This window comes from Emydura macquarii, unplaced genomic scaffold, assembly GCF_026122565.2.
Source record: "Emydura macquarii macquarii isolate MOO-44397 ecotype Brisbane River unplaced genomic scaffold, CSIRO-AGI_Emac_v2 contig_312, whole genome shotgun sequence".
NCBI classification, from domain to species: domain Eukaryota; kingdom Metazoa; phylum Chordata; order Testudines; family Chelidae; genus Emydura; species Emydura macquarii.
Window position 1 is genome coordinate 637459 of NW_027130449.1, and position 17565 is coordinate 655023.

The 17565-nt window shown below is 50.2% G+C and overlaps 1 protein-coding gene across 1 annotated transcript in view; it reads right to left on the reverse strand.

Moving 5' to 3' along the window:
• Positions 1 to 12215, reverse strand: part of PKNOX2 (PBX/knotted 1 homeobox 2) — a 475675-nt gene extending 463460 nt beyond the window's left edge. Inside the window, exon 1 of the mRNA XM_067563088.1 lies at positions 12164 to 12215. The gene's annotated coding sequence lies outside the window, so the exon portion shown is untranslated. The remainder of the gene's footprint in view (positions 1 to 12163) is intronic.
• Between the last annotated feature and the right edge of the window lie 5350 nt (positions 12216 to 17565).

Sequence of the window (17565 nt, forward strand, 5' to 3'; positions counted from 1 at the left end):
TGAAACAGACAGGAAGACGCCTACACTGAGAGGTGCAGCACACACGGCACAGAATGAGGAGACCTTGCAGTTACCGAGCTACGCACACCAGTGTTAGGAGGAAAGTTCTTGACTGAGAGTTATTCCACACTCAAGCATTGCCTCAGACATAGAGTCAAAGGAGCTCTGCAGAGGTCATGGTCTTGGGACTCAGTTTAGAATGACTCATGAAGGGCTGCTGTCAGTTCTGCTTTCTGTCTGGGATCATTAGAATAGGGCTAATCTCCATTTACTGAGTAATCCCATTAGACTCTTGTTTTGATTATATTTGAAGGTCCCTCCTGTTATTCAGCGGTTTCAGAATCCCGCCTGTGAGTGGGCACAACAGAAGGGATGGAGTTTATCCCACTCGGAGAGACTTGGTGGTAGGTGGCAGGTGGGAGACGCCTGCGGGCCAGGAATGGTTCCCCACATTATCCAGGCTTGAGAGTGCAAACCTACATAGCCCACTCTCCTCCCTGCCTCCTGGCCACTGCCGTGTTGCTGCTCCCAGCCAACAGTCTCTCCTTCTGTGGATGTAGATGGGAAGGCTCCTGCCGTTCAGCCATAGTTTGGTCTCTTCCGTCTATACTCTCTCCCGCCCTCAATAGAATAACTGGATTCCTCATTAGGCCCTGGCCTCTCACAGCTTCTGCAGTGGTTCAGATGGCCACACTGGTGCAGGCAGTGGGCAACAATTCTGGGTCACTATGCGCAGGGAAGAGCAAAGTCACTCTACATGGAAAACACAGGGCAGACATTCATCAGGAGCCAGGTGGTGGGTCCCATGTTGTTCAGACAGAACGCGTCTTCCGTAGCCACCACAGGGTGAGCAAGAAATCGGGGGGCAGTGATTGCCTCCCACAAAAAGTAACGTTCTTTAAAAATATATATGTTTAAAATTGCAAAGAGGCCCCCCCGCCCCTGAGATATGAGCAAAAGGACCCCCCTCACAGCACGTATTCACCCCATCAGTGTACTCATTCCTTCGCCATAAAAGACACATCCTGTCCAAAACAAAACGCTTGCAATGCTGTAAATAAAACAGAAAGACAGAGCATCCAGGCTAGCCGGTCAGGCCATGCCTCTGCCCATGGCTTCCCTTAATAACCTGCCGGGCTGAAGCCTGGGGGTGCCGGGCTGCTGACACCGCCACATTGCCACTGGAGGCTTAGGCCAGGCTCTCCTCCCATGGGAGGAGCCTGTGAGGCTAGGCATGGCAGGAAGTACCGCCTAGCAGGAACTGAGTGGCGGCCTCCTGCAGCTCACGGATTGGCGGGTAGCAGTACTTAAACCAGGAAGCCATGATGAGAAGCTATCTGAGCAACAATGCAGACTGCTTGCCTGTCTCCACTCCAGACCCTGCTTGTGACAGACCCTAAATTCCAGCTTCTGACGCTGGTTTGTCCTTGGCTTTGCTCTTTGATTGGTGTCTGTGACCCTGATCACCCAGTAACCTTACCCTGCCTGTCTCCTGACTCCTGAACCTTGGCTTGCCCTCTGGCCTATCTTGGACTCTGACTTCTCAGTACCTGCCTCGGCCTGACTCCTGCTCTGACCACTAGGTCTGACCACCGTTGTCCCAGCCACGATAGATACCAGAACACATTTACCAACTTCTGTGCTTTTTGGCACCTGTCCTAGTATGAAGTTCTGCCAAATCATTGACGGAAAGGAACTGGCTGGGCAAGAGTGCAGGGATTGTTCTGCACTCAAACTGTCCGTGTGTGATTTTCCTGCTACACTTCCGCACCAGTCTGATGCCATGAATGACGACACAGTCTCCTCTGCCTGCTTTAGATTTGGGGTAGAAAGCCGGATCTTCTGTTGTAAACACTAAATGAGAAGGAAGGAATCTAGGATTACTCTCCAGCAACTTATTCCATCTATCCATCGAGCGACATCCTCAAATAATTCTGGGAAAGGTGTGCAGAATCACCGAGTACATAGACTAGGGACTCCTGCCGCCGTTCAGTCCAAGTCAGGGCTCCCCAGCCCTGCTCCGGCCTAGGCCACATGACCCAGAAGGACTCATCTAGAGACTACCCGGCCCAGCCTCATGCACTCACTCACACACCCAGTGGTAGCAGCTGGGACGAGCTCGTAGCAGTTGGACTTTGGAACTCCTTCCCCAGACGGTTACCTGCCCAAACTCCTCTGTCCCTGCTTGCTGTGTCTCTCACCCTCCTTTGCTCTTTCTGTTTCACTCTCCCCTCAGTCTTCCTCCTCTCTCTTATTCTCACAACCTTCCCCTCCTCACGACTGCTGATCTAAGTCACAGATGACAGCTGCACTCCTTCCTGAGGGGGCCTGAGCCCCACGCATTGCCCTGATCACTGTGTGGGGATGGGGGATCTTTCCCTCACCCTCCATCTGGATTTTGTCTTTTTAGACGGTAAAGGCTGCAGGGCAGCGGCCGCCTCCTCATCTCTCACAGCACAGGGCTGCCATATATTACAGCACTGCAGTAACAAACAATTATGAGGGAGATTTTCAAAAGCACTTAAGGGATTTAGAAGCACCAGGACCACTGAAAATAATTGGGCCTGTGCTCCTAAACCCTTAGGCCCATGTTCTTAAAGCTGTTTACGTGTTGCTGCACACAGCATCAACTGTCAATGAGACTCAGACTCCTAAGTGCCTAGCTCCCTTTTGAAAATGACATTTAGGCTCCGAAATCAGTTAGGCACTTAACTACTGAGCACAGCAATGATTGAACAGCTTTAAAAATCAGGGCCTAAGACCGTCTTGAGCTACCTCCCTTCCCCTTGCTGATGAGAGTGGAGGATAAAAGTCCAGGAAGGAAATATATTGTTTTTATGACCATTAACTAACAATGTTGCTCAATTACTGGCCCAGAAAACACAGCCCAGCACTGGACCAATGTAAGCAAGGACGTCCCAGCCTGGGAACAGACTGCGAGGGGCCCAACACAGGAGGAAGATTAAGCCATGCAGAAATGACAGCCTGTTCAACTTGCCTTTCACACACACTCTATAGCCCACTGGTTAGAGCCTGACACTGAGGAGCATCGGCAGCTAGATCGACCATGACGCCAACCAATAGAGCTAATATCTGTGCAATCCATTTACATTAAGGCCCCAAGGACTCTGCTGCAGCCTAGTCCTGAATTCTGCAGCAAGGCGCTTGGATTCTGGGATGATCCGGTGGTTCTAGTCTCATGTGGGCTGTGATGCTTGGTCTAATTTCGGTTGTTTGGGTTAGCGTGCAGGTGCTGGGTGGTTGTGGCGGCTGTGATGTACAGGAGGTCAGACTGGATGATCTGATGGTCCCTTCCGGCCTTCAACTCTATGGTGAACTTTTATTCTCCCTGCAGCTTTTAAAACGACATAGATCCTGTGACATTTTTTTCTGTTTACACTTGTTAATTCAAGAGGTGTGGCGTAGGTCTGCAGTGCTCAGAAATGGGCCTGGTCAGCCATTTCTTTTTCCCTTAGTGTCAAGAAAGAAGAGGCTTAAATGGAAGATCGTTGCAAGTTGGCTCCTCTTTCTCCATGGATTTGCTTTATAACGGGCTCATTCTGAAAGGACTTCGAGGGAATGCCATCCCAGGTTAGGCAGCAGGCGGCTGGGGCTAGAGGGGGCTCAGTCCCCCTCCCCCAATATCTCTCTGCATTGTCACTTTCTGAGCCTCCCTGCCACCTGCACGCATGCCCAAAATGGCAGGCAAAGCCCTGCGTCCAGTGGCACCAGGGCCAGAAGGGTGAGGATCACAGGGCGAGGGCCCTGTCTGCACTCAGATGCTCCCCTCAGGCGATGCTGGGGGAGGCTCCTCTGAATTTCTGAGCGACAAGAGCCATCGGACCAGAGCAGACAGCCAGGCTGTGCCCCACAGGACAGAAGCAGCCTCTGCTGGGTGAGTGTGGGGTGGGCTCAGCCCCAGGGACACAGGGGCCCATTGGCGTCAACTGGCCACGGGTTCACTCTTGTGCAACAGCAACTCCTAACAGGCCTGACAAACTCACTACAACTAGCACACCGTTTTCATGGTACTTATCAGAGACAGCACTTACAGATAAAAGCTTGTGTCTTACGGAGCCTCCGTTGTTGCGAGAGAGACATACGAATGATATTTAAGGAGTTCTGTATATGTACGGAAAATATGTTTTAAAGCTTGTGTTCAAGGCAGAGCGGACACGCAGGTTTTGACCAGACAAAAGCGTATGTTCGCCCGGCTGCCTCGGTTCCCACAGACCTTAAGCACTATGAGCCAACACAATGGAAGCCCCTTTTCCATACAAAGGTAACATGAGGATGTGAAAACATGAAGTCAGTACACCAGGAATAGACTCAGGGCCATCCGACTCTGGGGACAAACAATGAGTTTTGGAGGATATAAAGAGAAGACAAAAGGACACCTCTTTGTCCTGCATCTGAAGAAGTAAACGAGCAGTGTGATTACATTCATGAAAATGGGATCCCAGCCAGGCTGGGTTGGAAACATTACAAGAAGATTTTGGGGTGACATTAGACTGCTTTAGCGTGGAGGTTAGCCTGTGAAATAAGTTTAATCTCTAGAAGGCGTGTTATGATTTTATAGGTAACCTTTCTGTTTCCATTATTATATTTAGTCACTATCTCTTACATCTTAACCTTTGATAACAAACATGCTTGTTTTCACTATCGATATATCTAAGTGCCGTGATGTTACATAGGCGCTGATCCTCAGTTGAGTCAAACAAGCTAGTGGTATACTGTTCCCGTGGGGATAGCAAACCTGGTATTTCTGTGAGCAGCCAGTGACAGGCTGCATGTCACAGGAGAACAATTCAAAAGAGTTTGAGGACTAGGTTGGACCTACTGTTATCCTGCAAAGCACAGTGAGGGCTAGCATTGCCCTAAAGAAATTGTTTGGGTGGTTAACAGGTTGGTGGTGAAGGGACCTGACAAGCAACAAGCGACTTCTTCCTCTAGCTGGGGGCAGGAGGGTAACAAAGTGACTCACAGGCCTCGGCACCCTGAGGAAGCATCACAGCCCCACCCCAAAGAATATCTTCACCAGCCACCTATGATCAGCCTCCTATTCCATCAACAACATGGTCTGTACCAGCTGCTAAACCCTGAAGTTATAGAATACCTGCTCCCCAGGAAAAGATTCTGATTTTCAGTTAGACGCTGGTTTATGGCCTAAAGCACAAGGATTTATATCCCTTCCCAAACTTTTTTCTTTTTGATCCTCGTTAGCTTAACCTTTAACAGATCTCATTATCCATAAACATGCCCAATACTCAGCTCTTGGTCCCAATGGTATCTTGTGGCAAAGAGCTCCCTGCGCTAACTGTGCATGACGTGAAAAGTATTTCCTTTTATTAGCTTTAAATAAAACTTGGACAGTTTTGGGGGGATAGTGTTTATTTATTTCTCTCATACCTCCCAAAATTTAAAACAGCATTACCAAAGCTAATATTTTTCATACAATATTTGTATTAGTCTTGTTTATACTGAAGGTGCTGCAACTCTCAAATAAGGCCCAAGACAACAAAGATGTCTCAGTCACCACCCAAGCCATTTAGAAGTTGACTGTTTAAAATCACCAACCTGTGCCCCACTCGGAGAATCTGGGTTACAATACTAGCCAGGACCCACCTGCAACATCTGCACAGCATCAGTTTCTGAGTCGTGCGGTCATGCAAGCCCATTGCAGTTAGCTAGTTTCAATGTGACAAAGGCCTGGAGGAATGCAGTGAGTTCCCCAAACCTGAGAAGAAAGGTCACACTCTTCCAGTCAGATGCAACCCTCCCCCCCTTTTGGAGACAGCAGCTACTTAATTTTAGAGGGCAGTCCAGGGCCTAACAAAACCTTCGCTTGTGAGCCCGCGTCACTAGTGACAGACACACGCTCTCCACCGTGGGTGCAGGTAGCATGCTTGCTGACTCTTCCTCTGATTTCCTTCAGTCTCGCTTGCACTGGGCTTTAAACATCTCATCCCTGGTCACATGCCTGGTTCAGGCACACATTGGGTTATTTGCGCCCTCCAACTAGGTCTGACAAGATGGAGATTCAGAGCCAGGTATCATCAAAGGCAGCTCAAATTTCCTCACTGGCTCTCTTAATGGTCTCGTATCCATGTTGAGCTGGAGTGGGGCCAAAAATCAACCCCTGCAATAAACCTCATGAGAAAGCGCTTGGGGCAGAAGAGAAAATTGCTTTGGGACTTGCTAACTAGGAACAAATGGAATCTTTCAAGACCAACTCCATCCATTCCTATTAGTGACAACAGACAACCCAATACAATCTCATGGCCAATGGTGTGAAAGGCAGATGGCAGCTCGGACACTCTATCCATCCTCATCAGAAAGTCATTAACCAATCCAGTTTCTACCCCGAACCTAGGCCTAAAACCAGACTGAGTTGGGTCCAGGAAATCAGACCACTCCAGAAATTGCTCCAATTGACCCACTACCATCCTCTCAGTGAGATTTTCTAAAAATGGGAGCGTCTGCACAGACCGACAGCTAGGGAGATCAGCAGCATCAAGCAATGGTTTCTCAAGGTGAGTCTTCACAAGTTTCCTGAGTGACTGGGCTGCAGGGAGCCAGGCTGGACATGGATCCAAATCACAGGCTTCGGCCTAGGGCACCCCGGCACCTGGAGAAGCTCAGCAAGTGAGACTCAAGCAGAGAAGAACAAGCATTTGTCACTCTGTCTCCACAAAAACAGCCACCTGGGTCCAGAGGTGAGAAACTTGATCTGCAACATAAACTCCTCCCCTGAAAACTCAGCTGTGTAACCAGGAGAAGGCAGCCTGAATTCACCACCTTCCCACTGGCTCTGGTGGGGATGCTCTGCAGGAGACAACAACAGGTTGTGGTACCTCCCAGACACGACACACACACACCTTCACAAGTTCTGTGCTGCAATCAGTGGGTTTCAGCTCAAGACCCACCCCACTGGTGGCCTCTCACTTCAGCCACAGCAGGCCACCTGTAACCTATGCTGCACTGTGAGGGCAAAGCTGGTAGGGAGGGCGTTCAGGTGTCACCAGAGCAGAACAATCCCCCCCAAGCATGCTTTATGGCTGAACAAAACGCTCCTCGGAGCCATCTGGAATCCTGGAGGCTCTCTCTGGGGTAACCCGTCAGAACAGGTGCCTGCAGCATGGGGCATCACAACTCAAACATCTCAGAAACGTCGCTGGTACCTCAGCCGTGGGCCCCAGGAGCCCCATTCTCCACAGCCACGTAGACTGGAGAGAAGACATAGGAGCGGCCGTTGTAGACAGGTATGCTGCCTTCCTGGCCATTCCTGGCTTCCCGCCCAGGTGCGATAGGAACATGGGGCTCCCTGGCCCAGGCACACATGGCCACCAGTGTGAGAAGACAGCTCAATCCAGGCAGAGGGCTCACTCGTGCAATCCCGGCATCAGTAGCACAGGAAAGGGTCACATTTTCTCCCCTGTGAACTCAGGGCCTGCAGAAGCTTCCTTACTCTCTGCAGCGTCCACTCCGTTTACACTAATCCCCACCTCCCAGCTCCTTCCTCACTGGCTGAGCCTTGCCCTCACCCTCTCTGCAAGAGTCCCGGGCCCAGACCCTTAAAGGAACAGTGAGAGGATTCTCTCTCCAATCACTATTCATTGCCATTGCTCTCTAGTTCCAGTCCTCTTAGGTCTGTCTCTCTGCTCCATCCTTTAAGGGCCATGCCACGCGACTGAGTGGGCTGACCACTAGGCACTACTGCTGTTAAGGGGCCGTCCACCCCATCACAGGCCATAGGCATTAACCCCACAATCAGGAGAACACGGCTAATGCAGCCATTGCGGAGGCAGCCAGCTGTTCCTGAGAGAGGAGAAAGCAACCGGCAAAGGTATGGCACATTTGGGTGAGAGTCTCAAAACCACCCAGCTCACCTAGGCCCCTTTAACTCCCACCTTTTCCTGATACCTTCTCAGCCACGCCTTGAGGCAAACCCCCAGCTCTGACTGGCAGACAGTGGGGGGTGGGAGGAGGAAGCACCCCCATGAAAGCTGGCCCCCTCCCTTTTATAATGAACCCCCCACTGAAGAAGGGATACCCTCAGTGCCGTGGATCAGCCAGACAGTCAAGGGTTCCCCCCCTTTCTGTTGGATGAGCACCAGGCAGCCCCGGCCAGGCAGGCTTGTTTTCCATCTGCACGTGGCCAGACGACTGTGAAGGTGTCTCTCAAATGCAGGGGCTGCTTGTAACATGGTGCCTCGTGGTGGCAGCACAATGCCAGCACCCCATGGTCTCGCCCTCTGCCTGTTGCTTTCTGGGGGGTGCTCCAAGTGTTGTCTTTGACTTACAAAGCCCTAAGCAGCTTGCTACCTGAAAGACACCCACCCCTCCCTGGGCCACACAGTGGCAGGGAGATACCCCTCGCTTCAGAAGAGAGGCGGCTGCTTTCCTGTGGAATGCTTTTCCCACCCCAGGGTGGAAATATCCAGAGCTGGCTGACTTCTGGCACGGCACTAAACCCCCGGGGGAGTGCAGAGGCAGCTGAGGGAGGGATTTTTCTTGGGGGAAAGCTGCAGTGGGAGGTTGGGCCTATGGCCGGGGACTGGCTGAGCTTTTTGCGGGGCAGGCAGGTATGCTGCAGCTTTGAACAATGCATATATGTAGCTCGTATTACCGTGGTTTTAAGACTCCCTCGAGGATCCCCAGAGCTGTGGTGCAGGGCTTCCTCTACACGGAAATCTAAATAAATAATGGCAGCCTTCTAGCTACTGTGCAGGAGGGCAAGGGACGGCGGGGCAATCCTTTACACTGCCACATTGTGGGGAAGGAGAAGAGCCTCCGCTACTCCCTGTTGCTTCCCACTTCCCTGCACACCGGCTGCACCAGACACAGGTGCTCCAAACCACCTCTCCTGGAGAAGGGGGGACCAGGCAGCAGATTGTGACTGTCCAAGCTGTGCTCCGGGGTAGTGAGACATCACGCTGCCCCTGCATTGGGACTCCTGGCAAAGCCAAAACTCAGTCCCAAGAAAACAGATCAACTAGTTATCAATTACAGAGAATTTGCCAACGCCCTCGTTTGAACATAATCCCCACGATTCGCTTGTTTCTTAAAATCAGACAAACAGCCTCTCCCTTAGAGAAGGAAGAAATCAGTGCAGAAGAAAGGCACATAAAAGAGATGCCCCATCAGATCAGTGGTTGCTAAGCAATGTATCCCAGTGCCTCAGAAAGAGAGGTCACTGCTCAGCAATAAACTACGCCTAGAGGACATCACCTCTTGAGCGATGTAGAAGCACTTTATAATGGAGAAACATTTGACAACCAAGAGACTCCTTCCTCTTCTGTGTGACAGGCTAATGGAGGATGCGATGTTGGCACCCATCTACTACCTCAGGTCACCCCAAATATCTACCGAACATCCAGAGTAACTCCCAACTGCCCCATGGGAGAGATTCAGAAAGCTCCTGAAGCTAAAGCGATCAGCAAGTCAACAAATGGCATTACAGAACAAACACACAGCAGGACCAGATCCCTGGGAGGCCTGGCTTTCTTCACGAGCGGACCAGAGCCACCCCGGAACTAAGACAAGAGAGTGCACTGTAACTGGGGTGCACCATTGCTACCAGGCTTAGCACTCCTGTGCTGAGGGGACTATTTGGGCCTGGCCTCCCTCCTCCATTCACATGCAATGGGTTAGCAGCCAGTGCCCCAGCTGGAACTGAATCCCCACAATGTACTTATTTCTCAAAATCAGACCGACAACTTCCCTTACTCTCCTTCTCTTCCCTTCTCAAGGCTCCTGTGGCTTCAGTGATCCAGACAGATCCTTCCCCCACGAGCCCTGCAGAGATTCTCCCAGAAAGATAACACAACCTCAGGCCACTCTCTGCACTTAACGTGGGTTCCCAGTGCAGCAGCTGGCTCTGGAAACCCCGTCCATGGAGAGCAGAGAAGGCAGGGCTAGACACAGAGCAGGGCTCGTTCCCGTGCCAACAGCCAATATCAAGAATTATTCTGAAAAGTTCTTGACTTTTATGGCTAGTCTGCCCCTTCACAGGCCCCCAAATAACAGAGGTACTCTCCTGCTGAGACACCGCCATAAACAGCTATGGGCATCCTTTGCCTGGCTTGTATCATGCAACGGGATACTCTAGCACAGACAGGAGAAGCACAAGTTCACAGTCTGGAAGACGAAGTCTGGGAGTGAGCTGTATAGCGCAGAGGATGAGCCACGACTTCTAATTTTAGCTACACATCTCCAGCCCCTGGTGTTCTCTTTCCCTCTGACAAGTGGGTGAGGAAGGAACACACAAGATTACCATCACTAATTGACATGAGCCAGGCACATACACAAAGGAGCTGGGATGGAGGAAACCCTACAAGTGATAGACCGGCCCAAAAGTTCGGGCCCAAGAAATTCTGTGTGAAGCTTATAAGTCCAGTCAATCATAATACCGTGCCAGCCGCCGAAGTCAGAGAGAAGAGAAGCCTCGAATGAAACACTGGGATTTCATCAAAGACCTAGAGGTGAATTATTACAACTCTCCTGCCTTCTAGCATATGGAATTGCTACCTTCTTAGGTCAAAAGAGATGGGAGCAGAAATGAGGAATCAACCTGGACTGATCCACATAACACCCCAGAAGTAACCCCCAGGGTATTTTAACACTTCAGCAAATATGAGTTGCACAGGGACAAGGCCAGCTGTAGAGAAGGCCATAAAGGTTTAAGAGTATAGAAATGCCCAGGGGAATGGAGGAAAATTTAAGAAACTTAATCCTTCCATTGGCTGGTGTTCTACAATTATCAAAGAATAACATGGTAATAGCTCATCTCAGAGCCCTTCCCACGATCCTGACCTTTTCCAGTGCGTTTGTGCAGATCACACCATTAGTATTATGCCTGACTTTAGGCAGCTATGTAGCAGTTTCAGTTTCTTCTTTTTCTGTTGAGCTGGATACTCCAGAAATCATGCACACACACATCAGGGACAAATGGACAGACAGATGTGACTGCCAAAATGAGGTGCGCTGCAAGTTACAACCTTCAATCACTACTCCGTCAGCACTGAAATCAGCGAGCCATGCGGTGGCAGGGCTCAGTACGCTTCTTGCTCAGCCATCTGCATGATGTTATATGATATGAGGTTAGCCATTCTTATGATTTATTCAAATACTCATTGCAGTCAATCTATTTTTACACAGAGGTGACGATATTCGCTGATAACAGTTAATCATTTATAATTCCATGGACTAGTTAGCCGCCAATGTGCTATTAGAGGGAATTCTGCCAGGTGCCTTATGAGATGCAGCAAATTGCCAAAAACCTTAGTTTGGGATATATTGTGAGAGGGCTTAAAACACCACATCAGGATGTCAATGCTTGCTTCCTTATGAGAACTGATTCTGATGCCCACTGAACAAACTCAATCATATACAACTCCTATCCGCTGATAGGAGAGAACACACGCCCAGCTAGCCCCTCACAGCAGGAGAGACGAGGGCTACAGGAAATCTGCCTTTGTTGTTTTACCAACCTCTTCTCTTCTCCCTCAATCCCCCATCTCTACTGCACCAAGTCAAACTGGGACCAGCCCCTGCCAGGGTAGGCTTTTAAAAGATTGCATTTCTGGCGACTCTGTCCAGCGGCTCCTCAGGGGTGTTTGCCCAGGACCAGGTGTGGCCAGGAGACATCACTTTTTCTGTAGCCACATGGATGATGAAAGGGGTTGTATATAAACAGTGCAACGAGCAGCCCAGTAAATTACACACAGGATGTGGCCTAGTCCCTTCACATACACACAAGTAGGAACAGGGCAGGCCAGAACCTTTCTTCAGTGAAAATGGCAGGGCCTGGCCCTGCACCTCCACACACAGAGGAAATCTCTCTGCTACAAGTGTCGGGTTCAGACTAGTCCAACTTGTGCCGACCGTGTACAGCAGTAGAGCTAATTACACACAAAGCATATGAAGTATACCTTAAAGCACAATCAATAAAGACCAATTAAATAGACTGTCATATTACAGGGCTCCTTTGTCACATTCAGATGAATCTAATTAGAGTTTGACTGCATTTTAAATCCTGACTAGTTCATTGTTAGCTGTTTCATTACACAATGCAGTGCAGCCAAATATCAAATTCCTGGCCTGCTCTATAACCCATAACCTCAGTGAAAGACAGCAGAAAATGCCAATCAAAGTTACTTACAGTTCAGGGACTCTTTCAGCGGATCAGTGGGGAGGGCAGAGGAGCCTCAGGATCCAAACCTGGATGGTACCTGCTGATATTAAAACATGATTTGTGTTAGAGAGAACAGAGCTGAAGTCAGAGCAAAAATTAACACCCGGTGACAGGTCTGTGGGGTGGGATAAACTCAGTATGGAGCTCAGGTCTTAGGCTCAGAGTATGCACGAGGTGTGCTGTGACCAGGAACCTGGGCTGCAGAGAACAAGCAAACTTCCACACACACCCTAGGGAGCAAGCTGCCCCCAACACGCTCTGCTTGCTAGCTCCATAACCGTGTCCTTAAAATAGAAATGGGTGAACGTAAGAATTTCTGAATTAAATTAGGACAATGTTGCTGTCCTGACAATTTCTGTGCATTTTGGAAGCTAAAACATCCCGTGTTAAAAGAATATTATTAAGGTTGCAAAGTCAAGCACTCAGAAGATAGGAAATGCAAAAGCTAAGGTTGCCCAGAAAAGGCTAGTTTGCCCCCCTCAGGCAGGTGCATGAATTACATCGTTAATTACAGGATCACATACTATTCCTTTCACAGGACTCCTCATTCAGTGCACAGGCTTATTTGGTTCCCATGTAGGTGGTGGGTCCCCAAAAAGGATCCACCTCGTAAACGAAAAGAGCTTCCCTCTCTTCAGACAGGAAGGACCAGAAAAAACACAGGAATCAACTGATTCCAGGAGACAACAAAGGGCAGGAGCAGGAGTGAGGGTCATAGGTTTACAATCAGGATTCCAGAAGGGGAACCCCGGACAGCACCCACTGCTCCTCAGAAGAGTACAGGGAGCTCATGCCCAGAGATGTGAACAGACAAGTGCACAGAATTAAGTCCCATGCTCAAAGGGAAACCACCTGTCCAACCCTCTCCTCCTCGACTGATATATGGAAAAATTAGCCAGTGCCAGGAGCCAGCTGATGAGGAGGATGAACTAGGATGTCAGGAAAAAGTGCAGCCAGAACCTCAGTAAGAGGCTCTGGAGGCAGAAGAGGGGCTGCAACCTGATGCATGTACATACATGCATCAGGGTCTCCGTCTCACCGCAGACAGGACAGGTGTTGGGGGGTTGTGAACTGTGCCAGGCAGACGTCCATGCTCACAGCTCCATGCAGGAGCTGCCAACTAATATTCCCAGTGGGCTGTGGAACCAGAGTAGAGTACAGCCTGGCCCACCGGGTTTTCCCGCCCTCTGCATATGGCAACAGGTCCTGCCACTTAGTATCAGGACAGAGTATGAGGGTGAGGAAATGGATGGTGTGACGCACGAGCATATACAGATATTCTCTGAGCACTGTTCAGAGACAGATCGGCTGACTCAAGAGGTGTGTTGGGGGTAGTCAAAGAAGCTAGTGAGGCAGGGGCTCAATGTTGAGTTCCAGAGGGCTGGGTGGGGCTTGGATGGGTTGCGCCCTCCAACAGGATCCACTTGAGAAAAGAGAGAGAACAGGAGGAAATGCAGCCCTCACCTCCTGGAACACACAACAGGTGACATACTTGGCAGCCCCATGCACTGGCTGAGCACTTCGGGGTCCATCCAGTCCCTCTGACTACAATTTTGGTGGCACCAGCCAGGACCATCCTCTAGCACACAAAGGGGGACTCCACCACCTGGAGACGATGTGAGTTGAGTAGCAGAGATACCACAAGAAGATCCTCCCCTCGGCAGCCGCCATAGACCAGGTCAGTGAAACTAGTGTCCAGGTGCTAAGGAGAGCCAGGTCAGAGACCAGCAGCTCAGTGACGTCTTGGGGAAGACCTCTCGGGTGGAGACAGAAGAGGTGCCGGTCGTATTTGAGTCCTCCGAGGCGGTGGAGGAAGGAGTGGACCAGCACGCTCCGTGCTGGATTGCATGCACCTTGGAAGGTATGCCGTGAATGAGGCAATAGAATGCAGAAAGAGAGAAAAAGGTGTCACGGTTAAGGCAGCTGAATGCTGCCGTGGAGAATTGGACGCTCTCTCTACCTCTGGCACAGAGTTCCTATGTGATGCCAGACAAGTCACTTCTCACAGGTGTCACTAACTGTGTCATCCTCATCGTCTGCGTGCCTGACTTGACACCCTGGGTCTGAGCTGCACACGTGCTGAGGACTCACAGCTGCAACTGAAGTCACTGGGAGCAGGGCTTTGAATATAGAAAAAGTTGTATACAAAGTTGTACTCTGAAAAATCAGGTCCCAATTGTCGCAAATTAGGCACCCCAAATTAGTCGACACTTCCGACCTTAATCTCTTTGTTCCTCAATTCCCCTTTGTAAAATGGGAATAATACCATCGCCTCTCACCTCATGGTTCTATTAACATTAATGTTTGTGAAGCACTCAGATCCGATGGTGGTGAGTGCCACAGAAAAGCCCATGAAGAAATTAATAATTTTGCCTTCAGAGCAGTCTTTGAATAATGTTCAATAAATAAGGCCTAGGGCTACACATTGAACAATGAGGATAAAACCAAGTATTGAACAGTTGCTTCATTCAGTGAGCGCCGGCCCATTTTGTGTATAGAATGAGGCGTGGGGCCTATGAAAAAATTAGCGGGTGACTATGTAGTTACAGACTGTATCACAAAGCATGTGCATGAGGAAGCTGAATTAAGGTTGCACAGGCAACCTTCACTGTGGCATTTCCTAACTTTTGAGTATTTGACTTTCCAACCTCGATAATGTTCGTTACACACGTTATTTTGTAGGTAACATCCTAGGTTTTTAAAAAAATCAAACGGGAAAAAAGTCAATTCCATCATGTGGCATCATGTTGATACCAGCATGGTTCTTCTGCAGGGTTTGAAGATTTAGCGCCATATCACAGATCTCTGCCATGTGACCTAACATAGGAGCTGACAGCAGTAGTAGGCTATCATCCTCTATGTGGATCAGCACTTGAGGGCGGTGGATCACGTGGGATTCACAGATCGTTGCTGACAACAAAAGAACGATGAGACACAAGAATCTTGGGTTCCACTCTAGGCTCTGGAGGAGATCGCCCTCTAGTGGGCACAGACTCTTCTGCCCTGTCCCCACCAACCTGTCCCGTCTCTTCTGCACCCCCAGCTCCTCATCTCAGTCCCACTCTCCTCATCCAGCCAGCCCCAGTCTCCACTCCACTCATCCCAATCCCAATCACTTTGCCCAGCAAGGACTAGTTTTACCCCTTCGGACTCCTCCCAACCTCAGACTCCCCCACTTCCAGTTACAGACTCCTTGCCAACCTTCCCTGCCACAACTCCTCACCTGATTTTTCTCTCCCCCCAAAACCCCTGCACACAGTTCCCCCATCCCTCCACGTTCCTTATCCCCACTGACTCCAGTCTCAGTTTCCCTCTCTGGGCTCCTTTTCCAATTGCTCCCCTCCAGCTCCTTATTCCATCTCTTTGCCCTGCCAATCACAGTTCCCTCCCCACCCATATGCCTGCTCCTCATCAGCTGTGTTAACCCTCCCCTTCTTCTTCCCCCCAGCCCACTGGGTCCCAGGCCCAATCGCCCTGCCCAGCCAGTCCCAGTCTAATCCCTCACACGATACGTTACAGACAACGTGACTAATGTATTTGTTCAGATTTCATTCCAAACGCTAGGCGCTAGCGCAGATATTCAAACCAACGCAAGGAGGTAAAGAGAATTCACACACTATTCAGCATTTCTCCATTTACCATCACAAGCACCCCAGCAAGCCCAGAAACCTTCTAACAGCCTCTCCTCAGCCCTGCACCCTTTTCAGAGCCAGGAAACAGGTGATCCTGAAGGTAGCGTGCATGCTGTCAGACCAAGCAGGACATGAGTTCTAGCAACATCTTAAACTCTGCCCAGAAACCGATCAGAAGCCCATGTGGACTCTGGGGCCCTGATGTCTTGTGCTCTCTGCATGACACACCACTCCAGAAGTGGATGACTACATTCTGTGCCGGCCTCAGTTTGTGCAACTCCACAAAGAGCACATTGCCGGGGCCTAATCTGGAGACGCCAAAGGCCAGGATCTGCAAAGCAAGGCCCTCACACCCGTCCTGACAATGGCAAATGAAAGACACCGCTGGTCACCACTACTCCATGAGCAACTAGGAGCATCTGAGGATCCAGTACTGGTCTCGCAATTGCAAACCTCTGTAACAAGGAGGTGGGCAACACCTCAGTCGAGGAGACTCAGCGAATCTCACCATTTCTTACACGTTCTTCCCCCAATCAGCATGCATGCTCTTGGTCCTCACTGGCTGACACCTCAGCCATCTCGCTGTCCTACGGCCGCCATCAGATGTGCAGCTACACCATTTAGGTCAGACAGAATGGAGACCCAGTGCCGAGTGTCACCAGCACGCTTCCTCCAAGGCCAGCTGGTGGGACTCCTGGAGAATGAGCCTGGCTGTCTTTACACACAGGCAAACTCTTTCCCATCAACACTCTTTTCCAACTCCGCAAACCCTTCTAGGGTCATGCAACATGTGCTCTGCAAAGAATTCTGCTGGGGTTGGAAGGGAGAAAGGTTTGTTTGGGGTCTGTCTGTGATGCTTTGTAAACAGAATAAAAGGAAACGCTGGCCCACTGAGCATATCTGCCACGCAGGCATCCTGAAGCACAATGCAAGTTGGAGAGAGGCACCGATGAAACCTCCATTAATCACCCCCAGAATCGAACCACTAACGTGCAGGCATCTTCTTGGCAGAGGAAGGAAGCTTTGAGCCTGTACACGTGGCAGAAGAGACACCAAATAGCAGAGCCACCTGGCTCCTCTTCCTTTAACCCGAGACGACAGCTCCTGAACATTGCTGCTAAATCACATCGCACGAACGTCAGGGAGCTTCAGAACCACGGGTGACGAACGTCCTCAGGACAGGAAGAGCAAGTCAAAGTGAAAGGCAGTGAAGGTCTTTCTCCTTACAGGAGCACAGACCTGTGGAGCTGTGCAATTCCCCAGGCTGCTGTGTTACATTCTCCTTTGTAGGACCCGTCGCTGGCTATTTCACTGACAGGACAGACCCCACAATTACCTCCGCCAGCTGCCGCTGATACCTGAGTCGCAGCAGCTGAGGTCTCCAGAGGGCAGCTGCTTCCAAAGCCTGACAGCAGAGCTTTGTGCAAAGGGAACCTAGAAGGGGCCTTTCTTCTTACACAGCTTTCAAACATAATAAATACAAATATGCCTTTGCTAGAGCACAGCAATGCTCCAGAAGGGAGAGGGGAGAGCTGACTCACATCCCCCTGGGAGAGATCCCATCTTTTATTCCCAGGGTTTTCCTTTGGAAACACAGAGGACTTGACTCTGCTAGTTTTACCCTGGTGCAGCTCCATTGGCTGAATGGCAGGACTCTGATTGGCACTAGCATCAGTGATGGGAGACTCAGACTCAGAGTTTCAAATGCCAGAATACAACAGGAATAGAATAGCTCTT